The sequence below is a fragment of the Bombina bombina genome, chromosome 1 (assembly GCF_027579735.1).
Source record: "Bombina bombina isolate aBomBom1 chromosome 1, aBomBom1.pri, whole genome shotgun sequence".
NCBI classification, from domain to species: Eukaryota; Metazoa; Chordata; class Amphibia; order Anura; family Bombinatoridae; genus Bombina; species Bombina bombina.
In genome coordinates, this window is record NC_069499.1 from 1,343,268,523 (window position 1) to 1,343,295,774 (window position 27,252).

At 38.3% G+C, this 27,252-nt stretch overlaps 1 protein-coding gene across 3 annotated transcripts in view; it reads left to right on the forward strand.

Annotated features, from left to right (window-relative positions):
- The window catches only part of CCDC102A (coiled-coil domain containing 102A), a 365,633-nt gene that overhangs the window by 117,384 nt on the left and 220,997 nt on the right, over positions 1-27,252 (forward strand). The window contains exon 1 of one of the 3 annotated variants that reach the window (XM_053702734.1): positions 12,356-12,482. The exons of 1 other annotated variant lie outside the window; for it this stretch is intronic. The gene's annotated coding sequence lies outside the window, so the exon portion shown is untranslated. Of the gene's footprint in view, positions 1-12,355; positions 12,483-12,541; positions 12,651-27,252 lie in introns of those variants that run through there. One more of the 3 variants, XM_053702742.1, reaches the window with a different exon arrangement.

Consider the following 27,252-nt stretch of genomic DNA (forward strand, 5'->3'; position numbering starts at 1 on the left):
GCAGTTTAAGTTGCCAGTTCCTTTGTTGAATACTTCAACCTCTTCCATGAGGCAAACTTCTAATGATGCGCAAATGATCCGTACTGCAAAGTTTATTATTTGTGATGAATCAACCATGTCTTCCAGTGATGCACTCAGATGTGTTGACAAACTCCTGCAAGAGTTGATGTATAACAACAAACCTTTTGGAGGCAAAACTATGCTGCTTGGAGGTGATTTCAGACAAACTCTTCCTGTTGTTGCACACGGAAGTAGATCAGCTATAGTTGAAGCAAGCATAAAATTTAATCCACTCGGGCATAAGTTTAAAATGTTTAAGATGACTAATAATGTAAGATCTGTTGATCCAAAGTTTAGCTCTTGGCTTTTAAAGCTTGGAGATGGACTACTGACAAACGAGCATGGCTTTCATGAAGACATTTTTTTGAAATTCCATCTGAAATTATCTGCAAAGACTCCATTGTAAAGGAGATTTTTGGTGAAGAGTTAAAAGATTCTGATGCTTTTCATTTTTCAAAAATGGCCATTTTATGTCCAAAAAATAGTGATGTTGATAAAAATCAATGAAGTTCTGAGTTTGTTAGAAGGTGAAACCTCGACTTACTTAAGTACTGATTCTATTGATGATGAATCACAGGAAGATAGGGATAATTACCCAGTTGAGTTTTAAAATTAAATTGGTTCCTTCTGGAATGCCAGTTCATAAACTCAATCTTAAAATAGGTAGTATTATGCTTTTGCGTAATCTTAACATCAAAAGAGGTCTTTGTAATGGCACCAGATTGGTTGTGAAAGCTTTGCGTGAAAATGTAATTATTGCACAAGTATTAACAGATACAGGTGAAGGGCAAAATGTTTTCATTCCCCGAATTGACTTAGCCCCAAGTAATACAGAATTTCCTTTTGTATTACGAAGAAGACAATTTCCAGTTAAATTAGCATTCACTATGACCATTAACAAATCTCAAGAACAAACTTTAGAAAGAGTTGGCATCTATTTGCCAGAGCCAGTTTTCAGCCATGGAGAGTTATATGTAGCTTTTTCTCTGGTAAAAAGCTCTGTATATGTAAAAGTTAAGGTCATAGACAGACAAGAATAAGGCTACTTATTAACTGGAAGTGATGCCTGTTTTACTAAAAATGTTGTATATAAAGAAATATACTTAAAGTAGACATAATTTGAAGAGCACAAATGTTGTATTTATTTAGGACAGTAGTTTGTCCAAAAAGGGTGTTGCTATATCTGTAGTTTATTATTTATAAAATATTTTTAATATATTTAAGAGAGTATTCCCTAAAAAATACAGTATTGCTACACCTGTGGCTTAAATAATTATATAAAAGCAGAGTTACAAAATAGGTTGTTTATACATCTGTAGCTTAAAAAATAATTAGACTGTCCTCTGGGCAGGCTTATCGACTAGTCATAACAATAAATTAGATTTAACCTGTTATGTAAAAAGATAACTTGACAGACTTCTTTTAGTTTATTGTCCTGTTAAACTTCTGTCCGGTAAAAATTTTAATGTAAAAATAGGTATTTTTCTTTGCATATCTTTATTGAGGTTTACAGTATATAGTACAAAACAGCAGATGCTATAACACAATGTAATACAGTAGTGGCAAATACAAGAGTATTGAAATACAATAAGATCAATAATAAGATCAACCTCAATACACTTTTTCATTATCAGCTGCAACGTAAAGTCTAAATGGATTAATAACAATTGACAACAGGATTAATCAGTAACCATTTGCTCAGTCAATAGATGAAGCTTAGTGAGATAGAAAGAAGAAAAAAAGACGAAAAAGAGTATAAGTAGGTCAAGTCGTCATAGTATAATTTCCCAGGAACAGAAATTGTGTATTATATTGGACCTATACTCATTAGGGTTGTGTGATACAGAAAAAAAAAATCAAGTTTTTTTGCTGAAATTTTGCGATTGAGATTTGAATTAAAGGGATACTGAACCCAAATGTTTTCTTTCACGATTCAGATAGAGCTTTCTAATTTACTCCTATTATCAATTTTTCTTCGTTCTCTTGGTATCTTTATTTGAAAAAGCAGGAATGTAAGCTTATGAGCTGGCCCATTTTTGGTTCAGACCCTGGATAGAGCTTGCTGATTGGTGATTACATTTAGCCACCAATCAGCTAGCTGTACCCAGGTGCTGAACTAAAGATGGGCCGGCTTATAAACTTACATTCCTGCTTTTTCAAATAAAGATACCAAGAGAATGAAGAAAAATTGATAACAGGAGTAAATTAGAAAGTTGTTTAAAACTGCATTTGCAATGTAGAGGAAATAGGCCAGAGAAAAGATCCCCACCAGTGTGCCACCTTTCATGTCTATGAACGCCTCATGACTGAAGCAACAAACCATGAAGCAAATAAAATGGCGGCGGTAGTAATATGTGCTACGACACTGACGTGATGCTTCCTAGTCCGCCCTCCTGGAGGACTGATCAACGCTGCTGCTGGGCTGGACTAGAGCGTTTGTTTGACTGACATGTTCAGGAAGCAGTTTCAGAATGTTTTTGTTTTTTTGCTTGTGTAGAAAACAAATTGCAGCCTCATGCAATTTACATATTGCATAGCCTCACATCGCGATTAATTGCATCATGCGATTAATTGCACAGCCCTAATACTAACTGTAATTGCATTAGGAGTAAGAATCAATACACTTTGGAACAGTATTTCATCACATAACTATTAAAGCCTAGAGATTACCAAAAATGTGTTAAAGTGCAATTGAAACTATGTTGAACCTGCCAAGAGAGAAGAAAGCCCAGAGAAGGACCGTATCTCTCCTCCCAGTTCCCCCTCACAGAAATCTATTTGCCAACTGTAGTTCTACAAGTTACAAACCTAATTAGAATTAGTAATTAAGATTATCTGAAAACATGTCCCACATTGCCCAAATTGCATCATGGGTAGCCAAGGTACCTAGCGAGGAGTGAACAAATCCCTCCCTTTTCCTGACGTAATCAATAATATCCAAGACCTGTGTCCAGCTAGGTGGTTTCTCCTTCAACCAGGTTCTCACGAGCGCCAGTTTACATGCAATTAGAACAATAATAATGAGGGATCTCTGTTCTGGCCTTAGTCTATTAAAATTATAGTGATAAAAAAATATATTTTAATACACTTGATTACTGCTTGTTTAAGTACATTATAGAAAAGAAACATTTTGAGTACTATGTCTCTTTATCTTCTGGGTGGTGCATCCTACATAATTATTTTACAATCACAGTTCAATAAATAAGTATGCTTTTACAATCAATATATGAATTGATAATGTACATTAATCAAGACTTTTTCATTATTATCTTTTTTTTAAATAAAATTATTAGAATTACCATTCTTCCCTTCCAGTAAATCGCAATCTTCTCTCCCAGCATTTATGGTTTGATGGTTGTATTTTAAAATGTAAATAACAGTCTATATGTATTTAAAACAACAAATATTACCTTACTGATTACAAGCAATGCATACACTGCTCAGCGCCTGAACTTTCTCCCATTGGATAGTGCACACTGGACAGGAGTAACAGCTAAGATTCCCCACACGTAACAAACAGTACTAAAAAATGCAAAATGTATTTAGCCAGAAGAAAAATACAGAACAAGGTATTCCTTTCTGGGTTTTTTCTTATGGGTGAATACATTTTGCACCTTTATAGTGGTGTGGACTCTGCATACTGAACCTTACTGATTACAGTACTGATCTTTCTGATGCCACTGTGTATACAAAAGTATTACAAATGATATAAAACTAACTTTAGGTTGCAGATATAGGCTGTATTATAATATGTAAATATTGCCAAAATGACATGTTTACCTATAATCGAAAATCCACGACAAGGAAGTTGGTTTCTTATTCAAGCTGTTTCTTATTCGTGAAATTCTGTTTCTTATTCATGGAAGTTGGTTTCTTATTCAATTTTTTTGTCAGACTGCTTTAAATTGACTTTAAAATAAAAAAATAGGTTTTATTAAAATAATAATATGATTCATATAATGTAGTTACACAGAGGTGGAATCTCTTTATATAACAATTAGATATACAAACTTGAAAAAAGGGCATACGTTGGCACCACTACAAATATTACTATTTTGAATAAGTAACATATATTTTCAAAGGGTTAATAACCATTTGGCCACTGATTTCACTATGCATATATACAGGGTAGATCCCCCTCCATGCCATGCAATTGTTTTTAGCCTGGCCCAATGGTGTTTTTGGCACAGAAATTGATGCCAACCCTGGCATAGGTGACATAATTCTCATTTTTGAATAAGTAACAGATACTTTCAAAGGGTTAATAACCATTGGGCCACTGATTTCACTATGAATATATACAGGGTAGATCCCCCTCCATGCCATGCAATTGTTTCTAGCCTGGCCCAATGGTGTTTTTGGCACAGAAATTGATGCCAACCCTGGCATAGATAACATAATTCTCATTTTTGAATAAGTAACAGATATTTTCAAAGGGTTAATAACCATTGGGCCACTGATTTCACTATGAATATCTACAGGGTAGATCCCCCTCCATGCCATGCAATAGTTTTTAGCCTGGCCCAATGGTGTTTTTGGCACATAAATTGATACCAACCCTGGCATAGGTGACATAATTCTCATTTTTGAATAAGTAACAGATACTTTCAAAGGGTTCATAACCATTGGGCCACTGATTTCACAATGAATATATACAGGGCAGATCCCCCTCCATGCTATGCAATTGTTTTTAGCCTGGCCCAATTGTGTTTCGGGCACAGAAATTGATGCTAACACTGGCATAGGTGACATAATTCTCATTTTTGAATAAGTAACAGATATTTTCAAAGGGTTAATAACCATTGTGCCACTGATTTCACTATGAATATACACAGGGTAGATCCCCCTCCATGTCATGCAATTGTGTTTAGCCTGGCCCAATGGTGTTTTTGGCACAGAAATTGATGCCAACCCTGGCATAGGTAACATAAATCTAATTTTTGAATAAGTAACAGATATTTTCAAAGGGTTAATAACCATTGGACCACTGATTTCACTATGAATATCTACAGGGTAGATCCCCCTCCATGCCATGCAATTGTTTTTAGCCTGGCCCAATGGTGTTTTTGGCACAGAAATTGATGCCAACCCTGGCATAGATAACATGATTCTCATTTTTGGGGCCAGGCTAAAAACAATTGCATGGCATGGAGGGGCATCTACCCTGTAGATATTCATAGTGAAATCAGTGGCCCAATGGTTATTAACCCTTTGAAAATATCTGTTACTTTTTCAAAAGTTAGAATGATGTCACCTATGCCAGGGTTGGCATCAATTTATGTGCCAAAAACACCATTCGGCCAGGCTAAAAAGAATTGCATGGCATGGAGGGGGATCTACCCTGTAGATATTCATAGTGAAATCAGTGGCCCAATGGTTATTAACCCTTTGAAAATATCTGTTACTTATTCAAAAATAAGAATTATGTTATCTATGCCAGGGTTGGCATCAATTTCTGTGCCAAAAACACCATTGGGCCAGGCTAAAAACAATTGCATGACATGGAGGAGGATCTACCCTGTATAAATTCATAGTGAAATCAGTAGCCCAATGGTTATTAACCCTTTGAAAATATCTGTTACTTATTCAAAAATGAGAATTATGTCACCTATGCCAGTGTTGGCATCAATTTATGTGCCCAAAACACCATTGGGCCAGGCTAAAAACAATTGCATGTCATGGAGGAGGATCTACCCTGTGTATATTCATAGTGAAATCAGTGGCTCAATCGTTATTAACCCTTTGAAAATATCTGTTACTTATTCAAAAATGAGAATTATGTCACCTATGCCAGGGTTGGCATCAATTTCTGTGCCCAAAACACCATTGGGCCAGGCTAAAAACAATTGCATGTCATGGAGGGGGATCTACCCTGTATATATGCATAGTGAAATCAGTGGCCCAATGGTTATTAACCCTTTGAAAATATCTGTTACTTATTAAAAAAAGAATATTAGCACACCTATGCCAGTGTTGGCATCAATTTCTGTGCCCAAAACACCATTGGGCCAGGCTAAAAACAATTGCATGTCATGGAGGGAGATCTAACCTGTATATATTTATATTGAAATCAGTGGCCCAATGGTTATTAACCCTTTGAAAATATCTGTTACTTATTCAAAACGAGAAATACGTCACCTATGCCAGGGTTAGCATCAATTTCTGTGCCAAAAACACCATTGGGCCAGGCTAAAAACAATTGCATGACATGGAGGGGGATCTACCCTGTATAAATTCATAGTGAAATCAGTGGCCCAATGGTTATTAACCCTTTGAAAATATATGTTACTTATTAAAAAATGAGAATTATGTCACCTATGCCAGTGTTGGCATCAATTTCTGTGCCCGAAACACAATTAGGCCAGGGTAAAAACAATTGCATGTCATGTAAGGGGATCTGCCCTGTATATATTCATAGTGAAATCAGTGGCCCAATGGTTATTAACCCTTTGAAAATATATGTTACTTATTCAAAAATGAGAATTATATTATCTATGCCAGGGTTGGCATCAATTTCTGTGCCAAAAAGACCATTGGGCCATGATAAAAACAATTGCATGGAATGGAGGGGGATCTACCCTGTATATATTCATAGTGAAATCAGTGGCCCAATGGTTATTAACCCTTTGAAAATATGTTACTTATTCAAAAATGAGAATTAGAGCACCTATGCCATTGTTGGCATCAATTTCTGTGCCCAAAACACCATTGGGCCAGGCTAAAAACAATTGCATGTCATGGAGGAGGATCTACCCTGTGTATATTCATAGTGAAATCAGTGGCTCAATGGTTATTAACCCTTTGAAAATATCTGTTACTTATTCAAAAATGAGAATTATGTCACCTATGCCAGGGTTGGCATCAATTTCTGTGCCCAAAACACCATTGGGCCAGGCAAAAAATAACTGCATGGCATGGAGGGGGATCTACCCTGTATATTCAAAGTGAAATCAGTGGCCCAATGGTTATTAACCCTTTGAAAATATCAGTTACTTATTAAAAAATGAGAATTGCAACACCAATGCCAGGGTTGGCTTCGATTTCTGTGCCAAAAACACATTGGGCCAGGCTAAAAACAATTGCATGTCATGGAGGGGGATCTACCCTGTGTATATTCATAGTGTAATCAGTGGCCCAATGGTTATTGACCCTTTGAAAATATCTGTTACTTATTCAAAAATGAGAATTAGAGCGCCTATGCCAGTGTTAGCATCAATTTCTGTGCCCAAAACACCATTGGGCCATGCTAAAAACAATTGCATGTCATGGAGGGAGATCTAACCTGTATATATTTATATTGAAATCAGTGGCCCAATGGTTATTAACCCTTTGAAAATATCTATTACTTATTCAAAACGAGAAATATGTCACCTATGCCAGGGTTGGCATCAATTTCTGTGCCAAAAACACCATTGGGCCAGGCTAAAAACAATTGCATGACATGGAGGGGATCTACCCTATATAAATTCATAGTGAAATTAGTGGCCCAATGGTTATTAGCCCTTTGAAATTATCTGTTACTTATTCAAAAATGAGAATGATGTCACCTATGCCAGGGTTGGCATCAATTTCTGTGCCAAAACACCATTGTGCCAGGCTAAAAACAATTGCATGGCATGGAAGGGGATCTGCCCTGTATATATTCAAAGTGAAATCAGTGGCCCAATGGTTATTAACCCTTTGAAAATATATGCTACTTATTCAAAAATGAGAATTAGAGCACCTATGCCAGTGTTGGCATCAATTTCTGTGCCAAAAACACCATTGGGCCAGGCTAAAAACAATTGCATGACATTGAGGGGGATCTACCCTGTATAAATTCATAGTGAAATCAGTGGCCCAATGGTTATTAACCCTTTGAAAATATCTGTTACTTATTCAAAAATGAGAATTATGTCACCTATGCCAGTGTTGGCATCAATTTCTGTGCCCGAAACACCATTGGGCCAGGCTAAAAACAATTGCATGTCATGGAGGGGGATCTACCCTGTATATATGCATAGTAAAATCAGTGGCCCAATGGTTATTAACCCTTTGAAAATATATGTTACTTATTCAAAACGAGAAATATGTCACCTATGCCAGGGTTGGCATCAATTTCTGTGCCAAAAACACCATTGGGCCAGGCTAAAAACAATTGCATGACATGGAGGGGGATCTAACCTGTATATATTTATATTGAAATCAGTGGCCCAATGGTTATTAACCCTTTGAAAATATCTGTTACTTATTCAAAACGAGAAATATGTCACCTATGCCAGGGTTGGCATCAATTTCTGTGCCAAAAACACCATTGGGCCAGGCTAAAAACAATTGCATGACATGGAGGGGAATCTACCCTGTATAAATTCATAGTGAAATCAGTGGCCCAATGGTTATTAACCCTTTGAAAATATCTGTTACTTATTCAAAAATGAGAATGATGTCACCTATGCCAGGGTTGGCATCAATTTATTTGCCAAAAACACCATTGGGCCAGGCTAAAAACAATTGCATGTCATGGAAGGGGATCTACTCTGTATATATGCATAGTAAAATCAGTGGCCCAATGGTTATTAACCCTTTGAAAATATCTGTTACTTATTCAAAATGAGAAATATGTCACATATGCCAGGGTTGGCATCAATTTCTGTGCCAAAAACACCATTGGGCCAGGCTAAAAACAATTGCATGACATGGAGGGGGATCTACCCTGTATAAATTCATAGTGAAATCAGTGGCCCAATGGTTATTAACCCTTTGAAAATATATGTTACTTATTAAAAAATGAGAATTATGTCACCTATGCCAGTGTTGGCATCAATTTCTGTGCCCGAAACACAATTAGGCCAGGGTAAAAACAATTGCATGTCATGTAAGGGGATCTGCCCTGTATATATTCATAGTGAAATCAGTGGCCCAATGGTTATTAACCCTTTGAAAATATATGTTACTTATTCAAAAATGAGAATTATATTATCTATGCCAGGGTTGGCATCAATTTCTGTGCCAAAAAGACCATTGGGCCATGATAAAAACAATTGCATGGAATGGAGGGGGATCTACCCTGTATATATTCATAGTGAAATCAGTGGCCCAATGGTTATTAACCCTTTGAAAATATGTTACTTATTCAAAAATGAGAATTAGAGCACCTATGCCATTGTTGGCATCAATTTCTGTGCCCAAAACACCATTGGGCCAGGCTAAAAACAATTGCATGTCATGGAGGAGGATCTACCCTGTGTATATTCATAGTGAAATCAGTGGCTCAATGGTTATTAACCCTTTGAAAATATCTGTTACTTATTCAAAAATGAGAATTATGTCACCTATGCCAGGGTTGGCATCAATTTCTGTGCCCAAAACACCATTGGGCCAGGCAAAAAATAACTGCATGGCATGGAGGGGGATCTACCCTGTATATTCAAAGTGAAATCAGTGGCCCAATGGTTATTAACCCTTTGAAAATATCAGTTACTTATTAAAAAATGAGAATTGCAACACCAATGCCAGGGTTGGCTTCGATTTCTGTGCCAAAAACACATTGGGCCAGGCTAAAAACAATTGCATGTCATGGAGGGGGATCTACCCTGTGTATATTCATAGTGTAATCAGTGGCCCAATGGTTATTGACCCTTTGAAAATATCTGTTACTTATTCAAAAATGAGAATTAGAGCGCCTATGCCAGTGTTAGCATCAATTTCTGTGCCCAAAACACCATTGGGCCATGCTAAAAACAATTGCATGTCATGGAGGGAGATCTAACCTGTATATATTTATATTGAAATCAGTGGCCCAATGGTTATTAACCCTTTGAAAATATCTATTACTTATTCAAAACGAGAAATGTGTCACCTATGCCAGGGTTGGCATCAATTTCTGTGCCAAAAACACCATTGGGCCAGGCTAAAAACAATTGCATGACATGGAGGGGATCTACCCTATATAAATTCATAGTGAAATTAGTGGCCCAATGGTTATTAGCCCTTTGAAATTATCTGTTACTTATTCAAAAATGAGAATGATGTCACCTATGCCAGGGTTGGCATCAATTTCTGTGCCAAAACACCATTGTGCCAGGCTAAAAACAATTGCATGGCATGGAAGGGGATCTGCCCTGTATATATTCAAAGTGAAATCAGTGGCCCAATGGTTATTAACCCTTTGAAAATATATGCTACTTATTCAAAAATGAGAATTAGAGCACCTATGCCAGTGTTGGCATCAATTTCTGTGCCAAAAACACCATTGGGCCAGGCTAAAAACAATTGCATGACATTGAGGGGGATCTACCCTGTATAAATTCATAGTGAAATCAGTGGCCCAATGGTTATTAACCCTTTGAAAATATCTGTTACTTATTCAAAAATGAGAATTATGTCACCTATGCCAGTGTTGGCATCAATTTCTGTGCCCGAAACACCATTGGGCCAGGCTAAAAACAATTGCATGTCATGGAGGGGGATCTACCCTGTATATATGCATAGTAAAATCAGTGGCCCAATGGTTATTAACCCTTTGAAAATATATGTTACTTATTCAAAAGAGAAATATGTCACCTATGCCAGGGTTGGCATCAATTTCTGTGCCAAAAACACCATTGGGCCAGGCTAAAAACAATTGCATGACATGGAGGGGGATCTAACCTGTATATATTTATATTGAAATCAGTGGCCCAATGGTTATTAACCCTTTGAAAATATCTGTTACTTATTCAAAACGAGAAATATGTCACCTATGCCAGGGTTGGCATCAATTTCTGTGCCAAAAACACCATTGGGCCAGGCTAAAAACAATTGCATGACATGGAGGGGAATCTACCCTGTATAAATTCATAGTGAAATCAGTGGCCCAATGGTTATTAACCCTTTGAAAATATCTGTTACTTATTCAAAAATGAGAATGATGTCACCTATGCCAGGGTTGGCATCAATTTATTTGCCAAAAACACCATTGGGCCAGGCTAAAAACAATTGCATGTCATGGAAGGGGATCTACCCTGTATATATGCATAGTAAAATCAGTGGCCCAATGGTTATTAACCCTTTGAAAATATCTGTTACTTATTCAAAATGAGAAATATGTCACCTATGCCAGGGTTGGCATCAATTTCTGTGCCAAAAACACCATTGGGCCAGGCTAAAAACAATTGCATGACATGGAGGGGGATCTACCCTGTATAAATTCATAGTGAAATTAGTGGCCCAATGGTTATTAACCCTTTGAAAGTATCTGTTACTTATTAAAAAATGAGCATTATGTCACCTATGCCAGGGTTGGCATCAATTTATGTGCCAAAAACAATTGCATGGCATGGAGGGGGATCTACCCTGTAGATATTCATAGTAAAATCAGTGGCCCAATGGTTATTAACCCTTTGAAAGTATCTGTTACTTATTCAAAAATGAGAATTATGTTATCTATGCCAGGGTTGGCATCAATTTCTGTGCCAAAAACACCATTGGGCCAGGCTAAAAACAATTGCATGGCATGGAGGGGGATCTACCCTGTATATATTCATAGTGAAATCAGTGGCCCAATGGTTATTAACCCTTTGAAAATATATGTTACTTATTCAAAATAGTAATATTTGTATGCCCTTTTTTCAAGTTTGTATATCTAATTGTTATATAAAGAGATTCCACCTCTGTGTAACTACATTATATGAATCATATTATTATTTTAATAAAACCTATTTTTTTATTTTAAAGTCAATTTAAAGCAGTCTGACAAAAAAATTGAAGAAGAAACCAACTTCCATGAATAAGAAACAGAATTTCACGAATAAGAAACAGCTTGAATAAGAAACCAACTTCCTTGTCGTGAAAATCCAAACTATTTCAAAAAATTTCCAGACCCAAGTAGTTTGCATAAAGGGTTTTGTAAATTTAAATTTTCTTTTTCGTTTCCATTCTCTAAATATGTATTGTAAAACTGTTCTATATAATCTCACATTTTACATGCCTATTATTATATTTAAATCACTAAAAGTCATGCTAATGGTGTTTTTCATAGGATTTACCAGTTTCAAAAGTGAATGATTATTTTTTTGCAACAGATTTTATGGTTTCTGTTATCTTCATTCAATTGTTCCCTCCTTTCCTGTTAATCTCCATAATTTCCCTTTCGGTTTTTAAATAGCACCGTGTCCTACACTGTTTATACCTATCCCTTCTTCTCAGTAGTTTCCAGTAATAATCTGTGAAGCTCAGCCATGAAGTTTCTCGTTACACCTTATTCAAACAGATCTATTTATTTAGCGCTCTCAGCAGACGTGAAATCCACTCATTACATTTCTCACTAGAGCTTCAGCTTCTATCTCCCCTCCTTTTCCTCTCCATAGGAAATGCAGTCAGCGCTGGGAGGAGACTCTCAACTGAGGGGCAAATTAGAGTAGTTCTGTGGCCAGTTCAACTTTACTCCACCCCACCTGTTACAGGTAAGTTCCTAGACAGTGGGGGGAGGTCGGGGGATACTTCTGTGTCACTCACAATGCATTGCATGAAACTTGCAAACTTTGCATTTCGGCTGGAAAAGAGGAGGGGGCAGCTGGGGATCTGAGCACAGATGTGCAGACCGAGTATACTGTGCTGATGTGCTTCCAGATGTGAGTCTGTGACAGTGCAGGGGCCTAGTTTGTGAGATCCACTCGTGGCTTTAGAGTTTGTTTTTGTTTAGAGGACTTACTGGTTGTAATTATGATGCGGAGCAGTTGCTCTTTTCTTCGTGTGAATGGTTGAATGGGACCTGGCCCAGAATGTATTGAATGTGTGTTAAGAAAAGTTTGAGAATTTATGTCCCGTGTGATTTGGGACACATTTTGTCTGTGTCTGTTTTGTGTGTTTGTCGGATTTTGTGTCTTTAACAGGGTTGTCTGTTTTATGACACAGTTGTTATCATTAGGGAGGACGATACTCCTGTGATGTGCATGGGGGTTGTTGCGGACTTCTTGATAACTATGAGGGGCTGTCTGTAATGGAGCCTACTATACTTTATATGGGGGTTGTATCTGCACGTTTTTTATATTTTATATGGGCAGGTTGTTTCGGTCTGTGTGAAAAACTGACTGTAAACTAGCGACCAGTATTTGTTATTATGTGATCTGTGAGCAGCAGAATAAGCAGGACGAGAGTTTTGTTGTTTTTGGGGAACACAAGCAGAGCCAGATTGCTGTTCTGGGGGCTGTGTGTGGGGGGAGGGGTCGGTATGTATGCTGCGGTTAGCAGCCTGTAGTGTATTAAGTTTGGCGGAGGCGGGCCCAGTCGCACACTATAGCCATGGAGACTGATTGTGTCAGATGTGCTTAGCCAATGATAGTCGTTTTTTTATTTTATACAATATCCAATGAGAAGAGCCACTGCTGGAGACAGTGTTAGGGGCGGGAATTTTGTGACCCCCGGGGACTGACAGAGTCTGGATGACTGTGGGAAAGAGGAAAACAGAGAGAAAGAGAATATGTGTCAGTGTCACACAGTTTGGTAGAGACTTTCAGCGCAGTATGAGACTAAGGTCCAGACAGTTTAACCCCTTAATGACCACAGCACTTTTCCATTTTCTGTCCGTTTGGGACCAAGGCTATTTTTACATTTTTGCGGTGTTTGTGTTTAGCTGTAATTTTCCTCTTGCTCATTTACTGTACCCACACATATTATATACCGTTTTTCTCGCCATTAAATGGACTTTCCAGAGATACCATTATTTTCATCATATCTTATAATTTATTGTAAAACAAATTATAAAATATGAGAAAAAAATGGAAAAAAAACACACTTTTTCTAACTTTGACCCCCAAAATCTGTAACACATCTACAACCACCAAAAAACACCCATGCTAAATAGTTTCTAAATTTTGTCCTGAGTTTAGAAATACCCAATGTCTACATGTTCTTTGCTTTTTTTGCAAGTTATAGGGCCATAAATACAAGTAGCACTTTGCTATTTCCAAACCATTTTATTCAAGATTAGCGCTAGTTACATTGGGACACTGATATCTTTCAGGAATCCCTGAATATCCCTTGACATGTATATATTTTTTTTTAGAAGACATCCCAAAGTATTGATCTAGGCCAATTTTGGTATATTTCATGCCGCCATTTCACCGCCAAATGCGATCAAATACAAAAAATTGTTCACTTTTTCACAAACTTTCGGTTTCTCACTGAAATTATTTACAAACAGCTTGTGCAATTATGGCATAAATGGTTGTAAATTTTTCTCTGGGATCCCCATTGTTCAGAAATAGCAGACATATATGGCTTTGGCATTGCTTTTTGGTAAATAGAAGGCCGCTAAATGCCGCTGTGCACCACACGTGTATTATGCCCAGCAGTGCAGGGGTTAATTAGGGAGCTTGTAGGGAGCTTGTAGGGTTAATTTTAGCTTTAGTGTAGTGTAGCAGACAACCCAAAGTATTGATCTAGGCCCATTTTGGTATATTGCATGCCACCATTTCACCGCCAAATGCGATCAAATAAAAAAAAAAGTTCCCTTTTTCACAAACTTTTTGTTTCTCACTGAAATTATTTACAAACAGCTTGTGCAATTATGGCATAAATGGTTGTAAATTTTTCTCTGTTATCCCCTTTGTTCAGAAATAGCAGACACATATGGCTTTGGCGTTGCTTTTTGGTACTTAGGCCGCTAAATGCGCATCACGCGTATTATGGCTAGCAGTGAAGGGGTTAATTAGGTAGCTTGTAGGGAGCTTGCAGGGTTAATTTTAGCTTTAGTGTAGAGCTTAGCCTCCCACCTGAAACATCAGACCCCCTGATCCCTCCCAAACAGCTCTCTTCCCTCCCCCACCCCACAATTGTCCCCGCCATCTTAAGTACTGGCAGAAACTCTGCCAGTACTAAAATAAAAGCTATATTTGGGCTTTTTTTTTAAGAAAAGGCATATTTACATATGCTGCTCTGTAGGACCCCCCTTTAGCCCCCAACCTGACTGATCCCCCACCAAACAGCTCTCTAACTCTCCCCCTCTGCCTTAATGGCCGCCATCTTGGGTACTGGCAGCTGTCTGCCAGTACCCAGTTTAGAATAAAATGACTGATATTTTTTATTTTTTCCCCTTTTCTGTAGTGTAGCTCCCTGCCCCAGCAAAGACCAACCCCCCACCCCCTCCTAGATACCTCCGATTTATATATATTATAATTTTAATACAGCATTTTTCAAATTTTTAACAAGTTATAGTTTCTGTAGTGTAGCGTTCCCACCCGCTCCCGCCCCGTGCACGCGCCCGCCCGCCGCCCCCCGTGCACGCGCGCGCGCCCATGCGCGCCCCCATCAGCCCTGCCCCCGATCCCGCCCCCCTCTACATTACCCGGCCCATCGATGGCCGCCCACCCGCCTCCCAAGTCGGCTCCCACCCACCAACGATACCGGCCATCGATGTCCGGTGCAGAGAGGGCCACAGAGTGGCTCTCTCTGCATCGGATGGCCAGACAGTGTTATTGCAGGATGCCTCCATATCGAGGCATCACTGCAATAACCGGAAAGCAGCTGGAAGCGAGCAGGATCGCTTCCAGCTGCTTTCCACACCGAGGACGTGCAGGGTACGTCCTCAGGCATTAACTGCCTTTTTTTTGAGGACGTACCCTGCACGTCCTCGGTCATTAAGGGGTTAAAGGGATATTCCAGCCACAATTGGAAACCACATGGGTGCATTTCGGTATTGAACAGAAGCATTTTTGTAATATACATGCATTAGCAAAAATGCTTCTAATAAAAGCTATAGCTGTTTCAAAAGTGTATTTAAGTATGCACCGTGCACCAGCATTTTAAACACAGCACTTGCTCGGAGAGCCTAATGTGCTTGTACCATCTGGTAATGACTCAATTTTTTAATTGCTGACATGATACAAGCCCCAGTGATGATCTGAGCAGCTGCAGTATTTAAAATGTAGGTGCACTGAGAATTTCTAGCTGTGCTTCACATGCACGTGCAGAGAAAAATGTTAACACTAAAACAATGATAACTTTTACTAGAAGCATTTTTGCTAACATGTATATTGCAAATATGTTTCTATTCAAATATGTAATTAATCTATGTACATTTAAATTTTGACTGGAATGTCCCTTTAACCTCGTTGTTGAGGGAAATCCAAAGGATTACTAATAGTATGAGAGAAATTGAGTTGAGACGTTGTGGTAGATAATGTCTGTAAAACAATATTTACACTTTTATCTAAATATATATATATAGTTTTACACTTATTTAAAAACTAAATAAATAAAAAAAATGTTTAAATATTTTAATTCCCATTAAAATCTGATAGATGACCACAGTGTATGCCAATGGCAGTGTTCATATGAACTGACTAACAAACTTATATACTTCTTGCCACCTCTGTCAACGCCAAACATACCTTGAATTTGCTTTGGGCTGTCATCAGCATCACTACATTTTATAGAGACCTATTAATGTCTTGAACATGTTTAACATTCTGGCTTATAAGCTCATACATAGAAAGGTGGCTCTAAAACACTCCTCATGAAATACATGTGACCACTTATCCATATAATTTTTTTTTTTTATTATTTATAACCAATAAATTGTACAGTAATACAAATGGAATCATCAGCCCACCTCGCAGGGTGAGTTAAGAGGCAGAAACAACAATAATAGAACCACATCTCTATGTATCTTCCTCACTAAAATACTTTTAACAGATAGATGGATGACTGACACTACCTTCCAATTAGTGGGAATCAGCCCAAGTGAGCGAGAACTGACAAATCTCCATTAGTAAGAAACATCAACAATACAGTAAATTAACCCTTTCGTGACAGGGTTAAAGTGTCTACATCGGAACACCTGTTCCGATGTAGACAAATTGAAACTACGCGATCGTGCATACGATCGCAAGATTTCAATTATTGGATCGCATCTGGGGGGCGTCCCTACAACCCTAGGAACGCCCTCCAGACCGTGATCAAGTCCTTGAAGCGCAGAAGGCTTCAGGACAGCCGTTTGTTATGACGTTCTATTCCGTCATAACGGCTTTAAAGCCCAGTGTAAATATGACGGAATAGAACGGCATAACGGCGTTAAAAGGTTAAAGGGACACTGAACCCAAATTTTTTCTTTCGTGATTCAGATAGAGCATGCAATTTTAACCAACTTTCTAATTTACTCCTATTATCAAATTTTCTTCATTCTCTTGGTATGTTTATTTGAAAAGCAAGAATGTAAGTTTAGATGCCGGCCCATTTTTGGTTAACAACCTGGGTTGTCCTTGCTGATTAGACAGCACGAATAAACAAATGCTGTCCATGGTTCTGAACCACAAAGGTCCAGACAGTTTAAAGGGATATTCCAGCCACAATTGGAAACCACATGGGTGCATTTCGGTATTGAACAGAAGCATTTTTGTAATATACATGCATTAGCAAAAATGCTTCTAATAAAAGCTATAGCTGTTTCAAAAGTGTATTTAAGTATGCACCGTGCACCAGCATTTTAAACACAGCACTTGCTCGGAGAGCCTAATGTGCTTGTACCATCTGGTAATGACTCAATTTTTTAATTGCTGACATGATACAAGCCCCAGTGATGATCTGAGCAGCTGCAGTATTTAAAATGTAGGTGCACTGAGAATTTCTAGCTGTGCTTCACATGCACGTGCAGAGAAAAATGTTAACACTAAAACAATGATAACTTTTACTAGAAGCATTTTTGCTAACATGTATATTGCAAATATGTTTCTATTCAAATATGTAATTAATCTATGTACATTTAAATTTTGACTGGAATGTCCCTTTAACCTCGTTGTTGAGGGAAATCCAAAGGATTACTAATAGTATGAGAGAAATTGAGTTGAGACGTTGTGGTAGATAATGTCTGTAAAACAATATTTACACTTTTATCTAAATATATATATATAGTTTTACACTTATTTAAAAACTAAATAAATAAAAAAAATGTTTAAATATTTTAATTCCCATTAAAATCTGATAGATGACCACAGTGTATGCCAATGGCAGTGTTCATATGAACTGACTAACAAACTTATATACTTCTTGCCACCTCTGTCAACGCCAAACATACCTTGAATTTGCTTTGGGCTGTCATCAGCATCACTACATTTTATAGAGACCTATTAATGTCTTGAACATGTTTAACATTCTGGCTTATAAGCTCATACATAGAAAGGTGGCTCTAAAACACTCCTCATGAAATACATGTGACCACTTATCCATATAATTTTTTTTTTTTATTATTTATAACCAATAAAGGGTACAGTAATACAAATGGAATCATCAGCCCACCTCGCAGGGTGAGTTAAGAGGCAGAAACAACAATAATAGAACCACATCTCTATGTATCTTCCTCACTAAAATACTTTTAACAGATAGATGGATGACTGACACTACCTTCCAATTAGTGGGAATCAGCCCAAGTGAGCGAGAACTGACAAATCTCCATTAGTAAGAAACATCAACAATACAGTAAATTAACCCTTTCGTGACAGGGTTAAAGTGTCTACATCGGAACACCTGTTCCGATGTAGACAAATTGAAACTACGCGATCGTGCATACGATCGCAAGATTTCAATTATTGGATCGCATCTGGGGGGCGTCCCTACAACCCTAGGAACGCCCTCCAGACCGTGATCAAGTCCTTGAAGCGCAGAAGGCTTCAGGACAGCCGTTTGTTATGACGTTCTATTCCGTCATAACGGCTTTAAAGCCCAGTGTAAATATGACGGAATAGAACGGCATAACGGCGTTAAAAGGTTAAAGGGACACTGAACCCAAATTTTTTCTTTCGTGATTCAGATAGAGCATGCAATTTTAACCAACTTTCTAATTTACTCCTATTATCAAATTTTCTTCATTCTCTTGGTATGTTTATTTGAAAAGCAAGAATGTAAGTTTAGATGCCGGCCCATTTTTGGTTAACAACCTGGGTTGTCCTTGCTGATTAGACAGCACGAATAAACAAATGCTGTCCATGGTTCTGAACCACAAATTTCCTGGCTCCTTAGCTTAGATGCCTTCTTTTTCAAATAAAGATATCAAGGGAATGAAGAAAAATTGATAACAGAAGTAAATTAGAAAGTTGCTTAAAATTGCATGCTCTATCTGAATCATGAAAAAAAAATTGGTTCAGTATCCCTTTAAGGTATCATACATTGGCATATATGTAAAAATAAAGAGCACAGTTGAAATTGTGACATTGAGCGTTTTCAAAGGATTGATAAATTATGTGTCAGTACAACAATATTGGGGTTTTTAATATTATTTAAACTTAACCTAAAATACAAACACAAAAAAAACCCCAAAAAAAACCAAGCAAACATGGAATAATCATTTCTTTCCATAGACTAGATATGGGTAACTGTTAGTGTTAGGGCAGATATTGTACTGCTTTACAGTGATGTATGAGTACTCTTCTAAGGTAGTTAGAGTCCTAAGGGCACTTGATAAGCAGAACAGATAGTCAAGCATAAAGTTACTTCTAGATACACGGGCGTTCCCTTGAAGAGATGGCAGTGACAATTGACTTGTAATATTAGAAAAGTGGAATCCTCTATACAAGCTGAATAAGTCTCTCAATGATATTAAGATAAGCAAGCAATGTTAAGTGGTTATATAAGGTTTCTATGACGCACAAAAAAAACCTAAAAGTAAAGGGTATTTCATGTTTAAAAATGCTTTTCCCAAAGTGGGAGTGTTATCTCTTTTGAGTCATGTGCCCATCCTATGAGCCCTCTATTAAACAGAGATTCCACCCCAGCTGCTCTGTGTTAACAAAAGTGGAGACCTGTATAAGAGATATGCATTTTGCAGAATAAAAATATTACACGGAAGAAGTGTTAAACTCATCTCCCAATGTGTTCAGTACTTGAAAAAGAAATCAAACAAATGGAGCCTTCATATAGAATAAAATAGTAATCAATCCTATCCGTAAACTATACATGTAGGACTGCAAGCTTTGGAGTGTATATTATACTACTATACATTGGGGTTTGGGCACTTATGCTAAGCTAGTGGGAGTCTGAATAGTACTTAATAGGGATATACCCCTGTTCAGCTGATTAATTTTGCACATAAACCACCTCAATGTCAACACATTAACAGTAGCAAGCAGCGTGACTCCAATCATAACAAACACCATTGATGTAACAGTAAGCCCTATCTAAAGCATTAATTTTATCAGTCCCGGTTGATGGATTTCCCAAAATAAGTGTGCGGTGGCTATCCCTGGGAGGGGGGCGGTCTTTGTATTCCATTATTACCCCTTCTAATACCTGTAATTGTGACCCTGGAAATATCCCCTCTAGATACATCTTTGCATTAAACAGTATAGTATGAGTAGGTTATTCTACAGACTTATGAGTATAGGAGCATAGACATACGCTGCCCGCCCATGTATTGGTCATTAAGGGTTTTAGTTTAGGGAGGGAGTTTAGAGGTTCCTGTATGAAGTAGACCAAATACTGAACATCAGTGGGGTTAAGGTGTGATACAAAATTTGCTGCCATTTTATAGATAAGAATAAAAATAAATAAAAACAAAGTGAAACAACAGAAAAGGCCAAAAGGGCCAAAACAGTAACGGGAGGCATGGAACAGTAACAGTACACTGTAGTAGGCTGGTAGGTTGGCTCCCAATCAATTGCTATGAACTAAGATGAGTATTGTAGTGTGCATTATAGCAATAAATCAGGCTGTGGTTATTATTCAAAGTGCAGATTAGCCGATCAAATTAGTAGTGGCATTCTAACTCAGTAGCCATAGGAAACAGACAGGTCAGGATCCACAGGCGTTAGCCCACTCCATCCTTGGATAGAGCGAGCAGTTTGTGGTGTGAATCTGGTGGCCATTTTAGTTGCGGCAAGTGAAGAGGCTGCTCAGCTGCGCTGCGTTCACAGATGCCAAGTGTAGACAAGCATATTCCGCCGGCATATTCGGCCCTCTTAATCAGAATGCCAGGAGAAAATCTCAAGACAGGAGCCATGTATATTGGGGTGTCTGTGGGGCAGTCCATAATCAGAAAGGCCGGCAGTGCACCAAGTCCAGAAGAAACTGTCTGTACTGGAATAGACATAAGTGGTGTCTCGGCGGCAAGCGTCCCACATCTCGGGCAAGACTAGAGTTCTCCAACGGAGCGAGACACCAGCAGCTCCTTCAGGGCTGCACGCCAGAACGGAAGATGAGTGTGGAGGGGGCAGATCCTTTTTCTCTTGGTATGTCGATGAATGGCCGACCAGCTCCGCAGTAGGAACTAGTAAGTCGTCTGTTATGATAGACCCATGTAGATGAGTGCGGTGTAGATTTTGTGGGTTTCGATCTGGAAGGTAGGTTTGCATGTATACAGGCTTACTAAAGTTAGGCTTCCCAGCAACTTGTACAGCTTCACGTAGCCTCTCATAGCTCATAAATATGCGATCCAGTGAAGGCTGAAAAATTGCAAGTATCTGCACAGCCACGTCGTACTTTGAATCCATTTCCCTGAAGCAACGGTCCTGCAAATAATATGTATAAAGTCCCTTGTGGATTCTATTTTAGTCAATTGACTACTGTTGAAGAAAAGAGTGAAATATTTCTATCTACTTGAGGTTCCCGGACAGCTTTCCTGTCAAGGGAGATGCAGATGGCATAGAATGATGGCAATATAGTTTAGATTAGAAGAAGGGTTCTTCAGAGCAACAAAGGCTTGCAGCCATCTTCTAGAGCCGCCCACCGGAAGTCGCATTCATCCATATAATTATTACTGTATCCAACATAGTACTGTACTGCCCTTTTACTGCCAGTCCTCACATGCTACACATTAGTAGCCCCATCCATCTAGTAGGGTCAATGTTAATTTGAAATTGTGTATAGGCAAAGTAACATATAATGCCCTGTGTGATTGGGATAACTGAAAGTAAGAAGGTTTTAATATAAAATAGGATTTTTGTTTGCATAAAAGTTTTGTACATGATCCTCAGCCCAGTGTTTCCCAAACCCAGTCCTCATGACCCTTACTCAAAGTTGAAGCTGAAGTTATGATTGGCTTTGACACCCTTAAAAGGTGCACTACACAGGTGGGGAGTTATCCTATGACTAAGTGCTGCATAGCACGAAACATGTTAGGACTCCGCTCCCCCCCTCCATCTGTGATCCCTGCACTGTGCTGTGCTGTTTGTTTTCGTTTTTAATCTAAGGAATACATTTTGGATTTTAACCCTACGATTTGAGAGTACTGCTTCTTCTTACCTCTGTGGTAATACAACAGAAGTAAATTTTGAGGTCCTCAAATTCACGGGTTTCAGGGAGGCCGGCTATTCTAATATTGTTGCGCCTTGAGCAATCTTCCAAATCCTCAAGGTGCAACTGAATATTATTAATTTTGGAGTCTTGTTTTTTTTAATTATGTTCTCTTGAATATTAACCTGGTCCTCTAACTCCGATATCCTATTCTTTGCCTCCAGCATCCTAGTTGAAAATTGCTCAACTTCGGAGGAGAATGACATTATTTCTGTAGAAATAGAGCCTAGTTCTTTTTTAATTAAGTCAAATTGGGGCACAAATAGTTCGATTAGTTGAGCTATCAGTGTTTGTATATCAATTGCAATGGGGGTTGAATCGGTGGTAGTGTCTCAGCTAGCTTCGGGCATCTTAGATTTCTTAACCTTTACAGGCATTCTGGTTCAAGTTGATTTCACGTGAGTGACACATTTTTCCATTAGGTGTAGTGCGTATAAAATTAGTTAAATAGGGACCATAAAAAATCCACTGCAAACTATTGAACAAACATATGTGACATGAACACAATCTAACTGTGAAAAAAAGAGGTGAAAAAGAGTTTAAAAAATTATATACCAATGTGAATCACAGTCTGCTCCGGTATAGGATAGGAATCCCTAACCAGAGAACATGTGCAGAAGTGGGAGTGAGGAGGGCCTGTATAGAGCAAAGGCACAGTGGAGCAACCAGGCTTATTAAAGTAAAGGTTTATATCCAATCCCAAGTAGACTTTAAACGATACTAACAATATTATACTGTTTTCAACAGAATGTGAAGTAGCAATATAGAGGAAATATTGATCTTATACACAGCAAAGTATACCATGAAAAAGGCCAACACAGTATATAATATTATTACACAATTTGTGTTTCTGCCAAACACTAAAAAAAAAAAAACAAATAATATCAGATTGCAACATAAAAGTTCTAGTATCCAGCTTAGAGCACTGAGATTGAACAAAGATTTCCATAACTTTCTATGCACTCTCTTGCGTTAGAGAAAGGGAGAAACTATTTAGTTAACTCCTGTTGCATAAAGGAGAAATCCAAGGAAGCTATTCTGTCTCTTCCCTCTTTCCTTTTTCCTTTTTTTGAAAGGGAAACTGATGGTAAAATAGAGGGCAAGAGAAAAAGTGATCCTACCAGTTCCTGCATATTATTATACAAAGAGTCTTTAGACAAACATTAGGTAAGCAGAAACAAATCTTTTAAGATGCAGAGAGCTTTATCCACAGCAGCTTTAGTCTATATAATTTAACGTTTGGCGTACTTCCTATTCAATGGGAAAATGAGGTGTATTTGTGTGTGTGTGTGTGTGTATATATATCTATCACAATTTAAAATTATGGGGAGGCGAAAAGTGAGTTTAAAATCCTCCACTAAATACAAAATATAGAGAAAATAACTCATTGTGTAAACCATTTACAAATCTAAACAAGTCAGAAGACTTGCTTTAAACCCAGAAACTCTCTGACTACACTGTTTCCAATGCAGCAAAGGAATCTGGGTAAGATATGCAAATGAGGTTCACAATGACTCACCTTTTTACTTTTAGCCTGCTTTTTAAGACAGACTTCCCTTTACCCAGAAATGAACTTTACCAAGCAGTGATTCAACCTACTCCCAGCTGATGAGTGGCAAAAACCACGAAACAGCTGTCCTGGGATTGGTCTGAATCACTGTACTAACCCTAGCTAAGCATAAAAGCTGTGTAATACAGCAGTGCTATGGCGTAAAGGGAAGTCTGTCTTAAAAAGCAGGCTAAAAGTAAAAAGGTGAGTCATTGTGAACCTCATTTGCATATCTTACCCAGATTCCTTTGCTGCATTGGAAACAGTGTAGTCAGAGAGTTTCTGGGTTTAAAGCAAGTCTTCTGACTTGTTTAGATTTGTAAATGGTTTACACAATGAGTTATTTTCTCTATATATTTTATATATAATCTCCCCCCTCCTTTGCTTTATGTCCCATTTATTCTTCCATAAAGGCAGGAAATTTAGCTGACTCCTTCCAGGGATAAATACATCAGCGCATCAAGTAGAAACCCTGAATATCCAAATACAATATAAAAAAACTGCGGTCTTAATGGTGAGGATTAAAGAGATGAGATTCCCAGACACAAGCAGGTATCTTGTAAGGATGGTATATAGCAACTCCCGATAAATCAGACAGAGCTTTGGGATGTGTGGATATCCATAGCGGTCTGGACCGCTGATGATGACTTCAGTCACCTGCGAGATCAGAGCATGATACTCGGATCACTCTGCCTACAGGTCTTCGTTCCCAGATACCACCACAGCAGCCTCCGTGTCGTTGGCTCTGTTTCCCCCAACAGGGATGCTCCGCTGGCTGGAGCTTTTTATTCAGGTGAGAGTTTTAGCTATTAACTCCAGTTAAATCCTCCTAAAGCCGGAATCCACAGGAGGTAGATTAAAAAACGTATGCAGTGTCTGCAAGCCGCTTCAGCCAAACTGACTTCCAACTCTGACGGAAAAAGGCCACACAGTTATCCACCGGGAACCCAGACAGGATCTCTGGGCTAAGTGGCGACGAGCGGGGGAGCGATATCCAGGCGTTCAGCTACAACGCCGACATGGAGCATGTTACAACAAAGCTCCACCCCCACGGAAGTCGTCCAACATTCGATAATCCCAGTTGTGTATTTCCTAATCCAGTGATCAAATGGTTTACTCAGATCTAACATATTTCCTGAAAATATAGAATGACTAAATATTCCTTTCTGTTGTCAACACTGTGCATACTCATAATTTCACATTGTTCAAAATCAACTTGAAATAAAACTGATAAAAAGTACAACAAATCTAGGTTTTTATCAGTTTATTGTCACTTAACCCCTTCCTGCTGGTACTTATTTGTTAAATTGGAACAAGGTTCAGATGTAAACAAATAAATAAAAAATTTAAATCACCTGATCATACATGCAAATGCGTAATTTCAATGATGGGATCGGGTGTGGGGGAGAGTGCCTATGACTCTAGGTATGCCCTCCAGTCTGCGATCCCAGTAAGGAAGCGGTAGCTGCTTCAGTACAGCAGAACGGTTAGGACGTTCCATGCCGTCCGAACGGCGCTAAAGCCCAGCGCAGTAAGGACGGCATGGAACGTCATAATGGCGGGAAGGAGTTAAAGGTATAGTAAACACCAAAAATGTTATTGTTTAAAAAGATAGATAATTCCATGATTTACCATTCCCCAGTTTTGCATAACCTACAGTGTTATTGAAATATACTTTTTACCTCTGTGATTACCTTGAAGCTAAGCTTCTGCAGACTGCCTCCTTATCTCAGATCTTTTGACAGACTTGCATTTCAGGCAATTAGTGCTGACTCTTAAATAACTCCACGTGTGTGAGCACAATGTTATTTATATTAAACGCATGAACTAATGCCCCCTAGCTGTGAAAAACAAATCATTATTTAGCCTGATGAAACAGCCACCAGTTGGCTGAGAAACGCGTTGCTAATTTTTTACCTTTTTCATAAAGTAAGTTATTACATACCACTTGCTGCCTGTTTTTTAATCTTCTTTCACCCTTCAAGTCTGATTTGTTTTTTTGGACCACCGAGAGTTCCTGATTTGCTGGAGTTAAGTCTACTGGGTGACCATATTGATCCCAGCTTGCCTCTGCAGCACCAAGGGAGGTGCTCCACCAAATGTGAGTAAATACAATACACTTATACCATATATTGTGTTCCAACAGTACTAGGCCATATAGGCACCCTCTTGTGCTTTACACTACCCTCTACAGGTCATTACACCTTGACCGGAGGCCAGTCTTCTGGGTGACTGTCATCTGATCCCAGACTGCTCCTTCCACACCATTAGGGGTGTTTTATCACATGTGAGTGAAACCATCACTTTTTTTTTACACCGATTACCCTACGATATTGGGCCATGTGGTGCTTCTGTTCTTCTCTCTCCATTACAGATTACTGATTTTGGATAGTGGCCTTGATCCTCTACAGATAGCTGCCTTTCCATATTTCTAGTATATATCAATTATCTAGCTCATCCTTTAATATACTATTGCAGACTTATTTAAGATATCTCTATCACTACTGGTTGTCTATATTATTATTTTTACTCTTATTGATACTTTGTATATCTCTCATTATATTGAGTCTAATTTATTATTTTTTTGTATCACAATTGCAACTACAATTGTATCCCTCATTCTATTTTTTTCAAGGGCGCCTCCCTATCTGTTCTTTGCCCTAAGTCAATAGATGCTAATGCCAAATTATTATTTGATAATCTTTGAGGATGGAAGGATTTAAATGACTACTGTGTATAGAGTAGTAATCTATGCTATCTGTAATTGGGTGAAGTTACAAGCAAATAATAATCTTTTTGCTCAATGGAAAAAAAAGCATGCAAGTAACAATTTTAACAATTTTAAAATATTTTTTATTGATACAATTATATATCTCAGTAATAATGAAACATTTCTGATGTACAAAACACAAGATTAACTCCCTCATAAAGTGCCGTAAGTATAATGCAACACGTCTCTCTTGCAAGAAATGCGTTTTGTGGACCTTCAGAAAATACATTTAAGACATATTTGCAAGGTAACATCAATTCAGTTTGCTATTTTTCTGATAAACAAGAAGGACAGCAGAGTCTGTTAAATTAAAAAAACTCATCCCTAAAAAAGTTCAGACCTGTCAGTGATGCCATAATTGTTTTTAGCATTATCAAGGTATACACATCATAGTGTATAGGTTAAAGTCTGTGACACACTGCAAGCGATGTGGCGCAAGGCCAAGCAGCTGGTTCACACTGCGCCTGAAGTTCATATAGTTAATCTCTGAGCGCTCAGCTACGTGACCTGACGCAGCAGAGTGCTCAGAGATGAAAAGGCAGGACACACTGAGCGTGCACAGCCGCATTTACACGCTGCGCTTGCAGTGTGTCACAGCCTTTATACTCGCAGACATTTGCAAGGAAGCTTAAAG